This window comes from Bidens hawaiensis, unplaced genomic scaffold (genome assembly GCF_021521415.1).
Source record: "Bidens hawaiensis isolate Kalapana, Puna unplaced genomic scaffold, B.hawaiensis_p1.1 tig00056041_1, whole genome shotgun sequence".
In the NCBI taxonomy this organism is placed as follows: Eukaryota; Viridiplantae; Streptophyta; class Magnoliopsida; order Asterales; family Asteraceae; genus Bidens; species Bidens hawaiensis.
Genome location: NW_027506357.1, coordinates 35,974 through 47,888, shown reverse-complemented (window position 1 = coordinate 47,888; position 11,915 = coordinate 35,974). Strand labels below are relative to the sequence as shown.

The following is an 11,915-nucleotide window of genomic DNA, read 5'->3' as shown; positions in this document are numbered from 1 at the left end:
CCGAGGATGGTTGCCACATACCTAATACCATGGAACTCATCAAGTAACTTTAGAAATTATAATACACAAATCTTACATGTAACATATTATTAAATCATTTTATTTATAAAGCATTTAAACGAGAGTTCGGTCTTGGTTCGGTCCTTTACTCGGAATAAGACCGAGGATGGTTGCCACATACCCAATACCATAGAACTATATAAATGATTTTTGAAGTTATAATATTCAAATCTTACATATAACATGTTTATTTAACTATTTAAACAAAACTTATAAACAAGAGTTCGGTTTCGGTTAGGTTCTCCACTCGGGATAAAACTGAGGCTAGTGACCACATACCCAATACCATGGAACTCATTTAACAAGAATTAGAAACTAAACTACTTATACTTTAAACAAGACTAGTAAGCATTAAAGAAAATATAGTATAATAAAGGACTATAATGAGTCCTTCATGTAGCCTTGCCTTGTAGTGTATCACCTCAACCGACCATGGCCGGAGAAGGTGAAAGCCGAAGGAAAAAAAGGGGTGTATATTATATATATATGTTGTACAACAAGCTTTAGCTTTAATTACTATGCAACAAATTAAAATTAAAGAATGATTCTTGTTTGACTTCAAAGAGTTAACCTAGTAAGAAACTTGAAAAGGTGAAGTTATGATCTTTGTTTGAGAGAGAAAGAAAATGAATGAACAAGTTGAAATGAAGGAGATGAACTTGTTTATATAGGCTAATGGTCAAAGTATATTTCTATGTTTTATTTCAAGGCTTGCATGCGTTTTGATTGGTTAAACAAGTCAAATAATGCAACAAAACAATATAAAACCACTATCTTTATTAATATCAAAGAATCCGATTTATAAAACGGGTCGGGTTTATCGCACAAAAACGAATACAAGTTAAACTGAAAATGACGAATGTCACACGAACCGGATCAATTTTTTTTTTATATCAATAGTCATCTGGACCAAAAAATTTCCGACCCCTACAAAAAAAAATTCTAGATCCGTCAGTGCTTATAATTACATAATAAACACAATTAACCACCACTTAGTATTTTCAATCATGTTAGTTAATGTATTATTCTCATTTCTCAATTTTTGTGTTGATTAACAATAACAAACATGTTTATGGCGGTGAAGAGGTAGGTCCCAGCAGAGCCCAGTTGGACCCGCAAGACTCACCTTGAAGAGGGACGTCTGCGCAAGGACCAACTGGTTCCGCAGGACCCACCATGCTCAGAGATGAAGACCTTACGCGCAGTACGCCAGCTGTTCCCGCAGGAAAAGCCTCCCAATGGTGAAGTACTCCACCTGTTCCCGCAGCTACGGATACAAGCCATCAGGGAAGGCTACCCGCACTAATAGCAAGGCTACACGCGCAAGGCACTAACTCTCAATAATTCAGTGTCAACTGAAGGAATGAGCAAGGCGGGAATACTCCCGCCCAAATGAGCCAGTCCGTACGCTTCTGGAAGATCTTTTGTACTATACCTGCCAAGGTATGGACAAAATAGACAAGATCTGACCAAAGCAGCCCATGAACCAATCACAGGGTGACAGCTCACCGACAGCAGTACGAGGAGGAGCACGCTCTAGTACTGTTTGTCACTATTAGCCGCTGCCTACTCATCAACCCTTGTCGTGGCACGCACATAGCCTGCGGTTGGTGGAAAAGGAATAGTACACAGCCGGCGGAAAAGGAACAGTACACACTATCAGCCGCTGCCTACCCACCAACCACTGGCATGGCACGTGCGTAGCCCACAGTTGGTAGAACAGGAATATTATACAGCTGGCTGTACCTGCTTGGAAACCTACCTTCGGCTATAAATACTCCAACACCTTGGAACGGTATTATTATCTTGTATCTTACCTTCACTAGCTATTTCTCTCAATATACACTTATATTCAGAGCAATCTAGTCTGATTCTCACGTCGGAGGGTGGTCACAAGGAGGAACCCCCCCTTCTCAGTGACGAGCTCACGGTGTCTGTTTTGCAGGTCATCTGAAGAACATCCATCTTTGCCGGACCTAACCCTCGTGGGAAACATTACTTAACCCCCAGATTATCCATAATCTGCCCCGGGGTCACCTAGTGTTTCTTCAGGCGGACAGGCTGGTGTCCAGAAACAACAACAAAACAAACCTACTCTTTCTTCTCTGCTGAAATCTGATATCTAGGGTTTATATTTCATCACAGGTAATTAATTAATTAATTCAATCCGCTTTTAATCTCCATAATTTCAATTTCACTGCTAACACTCACCCGCTATTGTTTTAAATTACGGTTCAATTGTTTCCAGTATATTTAAATTTTGTTCACTTATGCTTTCTGGATTCACCGTTACTTGATTCCAGTTTTATTATTATATCAACAATATGTTCATATTAGGGTTTGTAATTTTGGTAATTGGGGTTAGGAGCACAAGTCTCCATGCGTATCTAGGTCGGTCGTTGGGGAGTTTCGATGGGAAATGTAATTTTTGGGGAATCGTACACATGTCAAATCTCATAAGTTTACTGATATTTATAACAAAATATATAAATATAAATAGAAAAGATAGGTTTTTTTATTAAACTAAAGGATTCTAAGTATGATAATCATTAACTAAAAAAATGATATTTATTCTTAGACATTGGAATTATGCATTATTTCTTTAAGTCAAATTTCGTTCGAGTTGACTGACTAGATCCAGTTTTGGCCTTGTAGTGATTACTTGACCTTCTAGACCAACATTTACAATATTGGTTAAGAGTGTGTTCAAACCCTATATGTTCATATTAGGGCTTGTAATTATGGTGATTGAGGATAGCAGTGTCTTCAAATCTGCATCTTATTATGAGCTTGTGGCATAGGTATCTGCAACCATGGATGAGAAATTTGATGATCGCGCCACTTTGCTTTCTCGAATTGAACTTTTGGAGCGCGGTACGTTTCATAAATTTTATAACATTTCACTTATCAAATTTAGGGTTTGTAATTTGTATTTTGATTTGTAGAGCGTGATGAACTGCGTAATGATATGGAGCATATATGTATGCAACATGCTGAACCTAATTACAGTGCTGTTGCTACCAGAATGCAATTACAAAGGTTTCTTTTTTTACATCAATCTTTAATTGTTTGTATAAATGTATAATCCGAACTATATGTACATCTTCAGAAGTTATTTAGCATTGATAATATTGTTATCCAATTAGGACAGCTGGTCTGGAGCAGGAGATAAATGACTTGAAAAAGAAGTTAACTGCTTGCTTATGAGAGAATGCAAATCTACAAGAAGAGCTTTCAGAGGCTTATCGTATCAAAGTGAGTAATTTTTTTCTCATAAATGCTTTTTGTATATTCCAACTATGAAATATGTGAATATTAATTTTTTGATTCATTTTGCAGAACCAGTTAGCTGATCTACATGCAGTTGAGCTTTCCAAGGTCTTTTTTTCTTCACATAATTCTCATTTTTTTTGTAACTTTAATTTCTAAAGTATAATGGAGTGATAATATGTTGATCATTTCAGAGTTTAGAAGCAGATTAAGTTTTTCCAAAGTTCAGTTGCTGCTGCTTTCTCTGAACGCGATAATGCAATAATGGAGGTGCGGTTTGACTACTTACAATTAAGCATGTAAACAAACCGAAAATTCAGTTAACTGCTCAGCAGGATGTTCGTATCTGATGAATGAACGGACATGAACAAAAAAGTTTGTTCTTTTAGTTAAACAAACGAGCATGATAACATGTGGTGACCACTCCTTTATGCTCGTTCATTTTAATTTGTTTATGTTTGTTTTTTTACATTTATTTATGTTTGTTAGTTTATGTTTGTTTAAGTAAGTTTGTCTGCGTTTGTTTAATATTTTCTTTTGCAATTGTTTTGGACCATTTTAACTTAGTCCACATTTAATAAATTTCTAGGCCCAACACATTGTTATTCACATTACTTTTAACAAATTTTTGCTAAGCTATGTTTGTTCGTTTATGTTTGTGAACCGTTCGCTAACAAACGGATGAACATAAGAGAACACGGACATGCTCATTTTCTTAACGAACGGACATGAACAATAAAGACCCGTTCATTCAGTTGTTCATGTTCGATCGTGTGTTCCACGAGCATGCTCTGCTCATGTTTGTTTTGTTCTTTTACAAGCCTACCTTTAATTATTGTTATTTTGATCTATTTGAGGGTTTCTGATAGGCCGAACAAGCCAAGGAGAAAGAAGAACTCGCGTCACAAAAATTTGGCATTCTGCAGCAAAAGTATGTATTTAATACTTGCATTTAATTATCTGGTATTCGTTTTATGTAATAAGTTTATCAAACCAACTTAATTTTGCTATTAATAATAGCAAAGTATATATACAAGAAAAGGAAATTGGTTACAAGCTACAAATTTGGAATATTAAATATATACTAAAAACTAATCAAACCTATTCAAACTAGGTTAATTTAAACGAGAGTTACATATTTTAAATATTGAATTTTGTATGAACTCTTTGGAGAGAAACCATTAATGGTAATGTTCTCGAATATGCCCCCTTAAGATGGACAATCGTGAGAGGAGACCAATCTTGCAAAGAAAATTTTGGTAGTGTGGTGTGTGTAGGTTTGGAAGGAAACCAATTAATGGTTATTGGTTTGGTTTGGTGGAGTTGAAATGGAGAATATGAGGATGATTGAGGTGTAGAAAGCATTTTTGTTGTTATTAGAAAGAGGATGACAGTTTATTAACCCGTTGAAGAGTGGGTTGCCTGGAAAGGGACTGTGGAAGTAGTGGGTCGCCGGAACAGAACATCGGCCATAAGTATTTTAGAAGTGGAGGGGAACAGTGCGTTGGTCGGAAGTATTCAGAGGTGGTAGGGAATAGTGGGTCGACGGTACAGTGTGTCGCCGGTATTTCAGTGTTCGAGGGGAATAGTGGGTCGACGGAACAGTGCGTCGCCGGAAAATATTTTAGTTGTAGAGGGGAATATTGACGGAATAGTGCGTCGCCGGAAATTATTTTAGTGGTAGATGTAAGTTTGATGGAGAAATTTAAGGCGGCAACAAGTTAATAACCTCAGCGGGTGGTGAAAGCCGTTGCCTGAAGTTGGGTTCGGAAAGAGCTCGAGGGAGCACTTTAGGCTGTGATACCATAATAAGTTTATCAAACCAACTTAATTTTGTTATTGATAATAGCAATGTATAAATACAAGAAAAGGAAATCGGTTACAAGCTACAAATGTGGAATATTAAATATATAATAAAAACTAATCAAACCTATTCAAAACGAGAGTTACATATTTTAAATATTAAATTTTGTATGAACTCTTTGGAGAGAAACCGTTAATGTTATGTTCTCTAATATTATGCTCATTAACTTGGTGGGCCAGGATAGAAGAACTTGAATCGGTGGTTATTGAAGAAAAGAAACGTTCAGCTGCACTTCAAGCTGATCTAAATAAACAAGAAAAGGAGAATGAAATATTCAAACAAGTAATAAATTTCTTTTGTTAATATATGCTTGATTTATATAATTGTATGAACTATGATTTTGAAGTTTTACTTGTTACAGGTGATCAATAAGTTCTACGACATCAGGCAACAATCTTTTAACAAATATGATGATCTTAATTGGGGAGATAAGTGCATTTCCCTATTGAATGATTTTGATGACACGTGGACTTTCACTGGTTATGAGGAATCATCAACCACAAAACACATTGTGAGTTTTAATAACCAATGACTATATATTTTTAACTTTTCATATGCGACTGGATTGACTTTTGATTTAGACAGACTGCACTCGAGGAAGAAGTGGAGGCGTTGATTTAGACAGACTGCAGCTTAAGTTATATGTAAAATGGGTGAGTCCTGCGTTTGGGCGACTGTCAAAGTGGGTCAGGTGGGATTGGGTTGACCTACAAACAGTATTTTGAGTTCTTATGAATAATTTATATGCTAAACATGATTCAGAAAAGCAATTTTGTTCTTGATTTTTTTGGTGGGTCACTTGGTGGTTTTATAGTCACATGGATTGTGGTACGTTCTGGTATGCGCTTCGTGCATATCTAAAATTCAGTATGAGGGGGATGGGGTAGGTTTATTTGGAACGCCAATTCGGTATGCGATACGGTGCACCATATACAAAACATAAAATTCATAATCCTAACAGCAAATTAATAATTAAAACAGTAGCATTTCATAGTCATAACCGAAAATTCACAATCAAAACAGAAAAATCATAATCGAAACAGTAGCATTTCTTGACGAAAACAGACCCGAAATGCCAATTTGGTATGCGGTACGGTGTACCATATACAAAACAGAAAATTCATAATCATAACAGCAAATGCGTTATCAAAACAGTAACATTTCATAATCTTAACCGAAAATTCGTAACCAAAACAGAAAAATCATAATCAAAAAGAGAAATCATAATAAAATCAGTAGCATATCATAACGAAAAAAGAAAATTCATAAAAACTAATTGAGCCTGTCTTTTTCTGTTTGGGTCATCATTCCCTTCTCATTCTAGGTTTTCCCATTGCATTTTATCATACGTGGTACTAGGCCTTTTCCAAGTAATCATTTTCGGGATTCATATCCCATTTTTTGTTTGGCTCGGTGTTGTAACTTTTTGAGAAACGAGATTGAAGTCGGATTTTGGAATGTATAAACACTGAATTGTCCACCCGCGTAGAATATATCGATTTATCTTTACACATTGTATACAGGAGTAAGTGCTCCAGTTTCGTTCTGCCGGTTGTGAAAGAACATTCTTAGCAACTTCAGCCAACTCTTGTTTCCGATCCATAGTTGGACCACCAATCAATCGCGTCCATGGTGACCGCATCCACTTGAGCCGCTTCCATTGAATAAAGTCTCTTTATAAATCTTGTGAATTGCTCTTGCAACACCTTCTCTTATGCTGGCCTTTCGGCTATTCTTTTGAAAACTTCCATAACCGCTTGCACCACTTCTTTGAATTAAGTTGGAGCTTTCCTAGGAATTCCACCTGGTGCTAACATAGGAATGTAGTTTTGCGTCATAGAATCTTGGTGACAAAGCAAGCGGATGCGGTCACAGTGGACGCGATTGATTGGTGGTCCAGCCATGGATTAGAAACACCAAAGTTGACTGAAGTTGCTAAAAAGGTTCTTTCACAACCTATCAACAGCTCATCGGCGGAACGAACCGGAGCACTTAGTCTTATATACACAGTGTAAAGAGAAATCGTTTAAATTCTAAGCGGGGCGGACAAATTATTGTTTATACATTCCAACATCCGACTACAATCTCGTTTCTCAGAAAGTTACCACACCAGGCCAACAAAAAAATGGGGTATGAATCCAGAAATTGATTACTTGGAAGGGCCGATTACCAGGCATGAAGATATGCAATGGGAAAACCTAGAGAGAGAAGAAAATAACGACCCAAACGGAAAATAACAGAGGCTCGATTAATTTTATGATTTTTTTAATTATGAAATGCTACTGTTTTGATTATGAATTTTCTGTTATGATTATGAAATGTTACTGTCTTGATTATGAATTGTATGTTTTGTATATGATACAATCCACCAGACAATATGATATACCGTACCGATTACCGAATTGGCGTTCCGAATGAACTTACCCCCCCTCGCACCGAAAATTAGAAATACACAAACCGCGTGCCGTTTTTTGTACCGCGTACCAGAACGTACCGCGATCCATGTGACTATGTTTTATTCATTTGAATATATTTGAGAAACTTCTGACCCCTATCTGGCACTTGTCTGTTTTAGCCTTTTCTTTTAGTTTTTACTCATTAGACGCACGATACATGAAGTATAACCATACTTCTTATAAAATGAAATTTTTTTCTTATTGGTTCTGTTTCACATATTTTTGTAGGAAAACGTGTCTGATTTACAAAAAACATGTAGTTCTGGAACAGGCGACGTTTCTGAAGTCCTTGCTCAAGTATTGCAGGAGAAGGTTTGTGTCTCTGTGTGTATTATTGATTTAACTATTATGGACAAACATGGTGCAGATGGAATCTTATTAATATTATTGATTTACCTAATTCAGGTTGAAGCATTGTTACTTCTATCACAGCAGGAAGAGAGATATTTGCTAGAGAACAATGTAAACTCTGCCCTTCAGACTAAATTAGAGGAGCTACAAAGAAATTTAATACGAGTAAGATTTTCATTTTTTAGCTCAGTTTGTTAAAGTAGTTATTTCTTTCACTTGCTTGATATAATAATAATTTTTGTTTCAATAGGTGACAAATGAAAAAGTGGCTGCTCTTATGGAGTTAGCACAATTGAAGCAGGAAAACCGTCTGCTACATGAGTAAAGTTCAACCGATCTTTTAATATTCAAAATTCTTATTATCAGTTGCATTTTAAACTATTATTTTTCAGAAAACTGAATGATGGCGCCAAACAAGGTAAGCTTATAACCAGTAGTGAAGAGAAAAACATGCTTCATGATAATGAAGGAAGGTTAAAGGGCTTATTAAAGAAAACCTACTTGAGCCAATGGATTAATCCCCTCGGTTCCCATGGAAATGAAGGTGAGTCCCACAACGAACACGCACAATATATCACTAAGAAAAGTACCATGGATTATGCAAGGTTTGTGTTAATATGATTTTATAGTCATATTTGACTCCAATTGTGTATTAAGAACATTTATATTGTTTTTCAGAATGAAAATCGAGTATACAGCCTTGAAAGAAAGCTTGGAAAGTATGGATCATCTAATTTCTTCTATTCGTAGACTTCGTCTGTCGCTTGTTAAGGTAATAATCAATATGATTGGTAATTATATAACTTTTTCTATAACATTAATCCAACACCTACACAGGTGAAAGATTCGGCACGAGCTGAGGATACAGTTACAGTTACAACTGGGAAATCAGATAGTATTGATAACGTTGTTACCGAGGCAAAACTTTTAAAGACTGCACTCAGTAGCACTCTTCCTGTAAGCTGGTCTGCTGTGGTGGATGATGATGGTGTTTCAAGTGCAGAAAAGGTTGATTCCGTGTCTGCAGCCGGTTTTGAGATGGTGGAGTTGCTAATATTAGCCTCAAATCTACTAAAAAAACTCCATTTCTTGAAGAAAATATAGTTTTTTTTATATGTTTGTTCATGCATTTTCTGATGTTGATATATATATTGTAGATTGGGTTTTTGGGTTTGTAATCATCGTGTTTCAGTGGATCGTTTGTAGAGTCAATATGTTTGTGTTTAGGATGAAAATACATTTGATTGGTGTTATTTTATGCGCGATTTATGTGCATATTGAAAAGAAAGAACTCTTGGAATTTAATTTGTTCGATAAGAAAATGTTTAATCTTGATCTTGATCTTGATATAGATTATAGTGCATAAAATTCTTTAAAAACATTTAAATATCGTAATGATCAAACGTTAGGCTATTGTATTTTAGTCAAAACTATTCTAAGTATGAATGAAGTATCAGAGGGACAAAGGAACTTTGATATGGTGGTATGATTATCGCTTATGGTGCTAGGGTTGTCGGGTGACAGTCTTTTAGGACGAATGGTTATTGTATACGCAAGTTATGCATATTAAGCAGAAAGAACACATGGGCTTGATTTGTTCCAGAAGTGTTTAATCTTGATATGGTGTGTGAAATGAAAGATCTTCGAAATGATTAAGAAAATACGAAGGTGTAGCTCAGTAGAAGATTATTTAATATTATGTAGAAGAGAAAGACAAAAGGGCATTTGGTCTAGTGCTATGATTCTCGCTTCGGGTGCGAGAGGTTCCGAGTTCGATTCTCGGAATGCCCCTAACAAGTTTTTGAGTCTCATCTTTTTCTCCCACAATTATCTTATCGGATAATCACAACACATGTCCAGGCCCACAAATCCGAACTTAAGCATATATTTCTCCTTCTATTTGGTTTGCTACAGAATTGCAACTTGCAAGTTCAATTGGTGATTTGAAGATAATTTTTTCAACATACTTCAACAGTTATAAATAAAAATTATAAAATTGGTAATTAAAACAAATAAACATTTGCATTTACGTTATGAAAGGATTCGAGGTTGCAACAAAAAAAATTTTCTTCGATAAAATACATGAAGTCCGATTTGAGTAATTAATTGACGATGAAAATTTGAATAGTATTTGTATTTCTTATGTTAGAAAAAAATGTGCTTAAACATTTTTCTTCCGATAATGTATTGACTCTTTTTTTTTATAAAAAATAAAATGTTGAATTTTTTTGAATCTGTACATGGGGCCGACTATACTCACGCCGCCTGAAATCTAATTTCACACCCAATGGCGGATTTAGACTCGAAACCGAGCCGTAGCGCTCAAATTTTTTCCCCCTCATATTTAATACAATGTTAACGAAACAAATATAAAAAACATGACAACAAATAAATTTAAACTAACCGGGTTAATGAACCAACAATGACGAATCTAGGCTGGGCTGTAAATATCTCCTCTTCGGTTTTTGATAGCTTGAAACCGAGCCATTACATCTTCTTCATTTACTTTATCAAACGTTTCTCTTTCGACCGCACAAACTAAAGCATTGTTCAAATACTCATTACCCATTCGATTGCGCAAATCCGTCTTGATAAGCTTCATTTTAGAGAAACATCTTTCAACGGTTACAGTTGCAACCGGTAAAACCAATGCTAGCTTCAATATTCGATAAACAAATGAAAAGTTGTGTGTTTTCCGGTTTCCACCATTACATGAGCAAGATCACCCATTCCACCTAGTTTTGCAAATTTAGCATCTTCCTTTAAAGTGTAATAAAATGTCGTAAGATCACCCGGAATACACCCTATTTCTTCGTTAGTAAAATCATTCGGATACATCTCTGAAAAAGTCATTATCTTAGATATGTCAAACTTGGAAAACGAAACACAAGGATTTAAACCCGACATATTTTCTAACAAACTAGTTGAGACCTCACTAAATCTATTTCCAAGTTCTTGAATTTGCATATCCAAGACTGTGTTAAAAACTTCAACTTTAAAATGATGCCGATTAGTAATGACATACTTCCGGTTTCTTTGATTACCATAACTTTCCTCCATATCTAACATCTTAATATTGTTTATTTCACAAAAAGATGTAACTTTGCCAACATCTTGTCAAATCCGGGTTGTCTTAGATTATTCAATGCTCGATTTGTCCCGGTTATCAACTAAGACGCTTCCAATAAATCTTGACTCTTTTTTTAAGATGTTTTGATAAAGCATTTTTAAAGTTTGACCAATTAAAGTTATGACCTCGTGGTAAAAAATGTTACGGACTGAAACCACTGCAAGGTATGAGACTTGTCCCACATCGGTTGTATGGGCAACTGATGTGGGGTTTATAAGCTAAATGGGTTCCCTCACCTATCAGACTAGTCTTTTGGGTTGAGTTCTTCTGTTTGGCTTGTAACATTGGTATCAAAGCCAACCTTGGAGTGGTTTCAGTCCGTAACAAGTCCCATACCTTGCAATGGTTTCAGTCCGTAACAATGCACCCTCCTTAAGGGCCAACGTCCTGGTTGGTCACCACTCCGAGGTTGGCTTTGATACCAATGTTACAAGCCAAACAGAAGACCTCAACCCAAAAGACTAGTATGATAGGTGAGGGAACTCATTTGGCTTATAAACCCCACATCAGTTGCCCATACAACCGATGTGGGACAAGTCCCATACCTTGCAATGGTTTCAGTCCGTAACAGAAAAGCTTTTTTAACAAGATATGCTCTTCTTACGCCATCTATTTTGTAACACCGCGTCTTTTGCCCTGTAAGTTTAAAGCCAAATTATACCAACTTACATAAGTATAGGGACCAAAAATGTAAAATTTGAAATCTTATCCCATCGCGGTACGCGACGAGGTAACACTCAACCCATCGCGTAGCGTGATGGACTTGATTAGTCAGTGGACACGT

The 11,915-nt window shown here is 36.1% G+C and overlaps 1 non-coding gene and 1 pseudogene across 2 annotated transcripts; both read left to right on the top strand.

The window, feature by feature from the left end:
- Positions 1-2,834: 2,834 nt before the first annotated feature.
- LOC143617627 (uncharacterized) lies at positions 2,835-9,331 on the top strand (annotated as a pseudogene). The gene is made up of 16 exons (XR_013150859.1): positions 2,835-2,934; positions 3,006-3,099; positions 3,207-3,315; positions 3,400-3,438; positions 3,532-3,600; positions 4,200-4,261; positions 5,374-5,476; positions 5,556-5,705; positions 5,780-5,805; positions 7,035-7,137; positions 7,879-7,962; positions 8,056-8,166; positions 8,252-8,322; positions 8,394-8,606; positions 8,680-8,773; positions 8,839-9,331. The product of XR_013150859.1 is annotated as an uncharacterized LOC143617627 (transcript).
- A 389-nt stretch (positions 9,332-9,720) lies between these two features.
- TRNAP-CGG (transfer RNA proline (anticodon CGG)) lies at positions 9,721-9,792 on the top strand. The gene has a single exon. It is a non-coding gene; the product is annotated as a tRNA-Pro (tRNA).
- Positions 9,793-11,915: the final 2,123 nt, after the last annotated feature.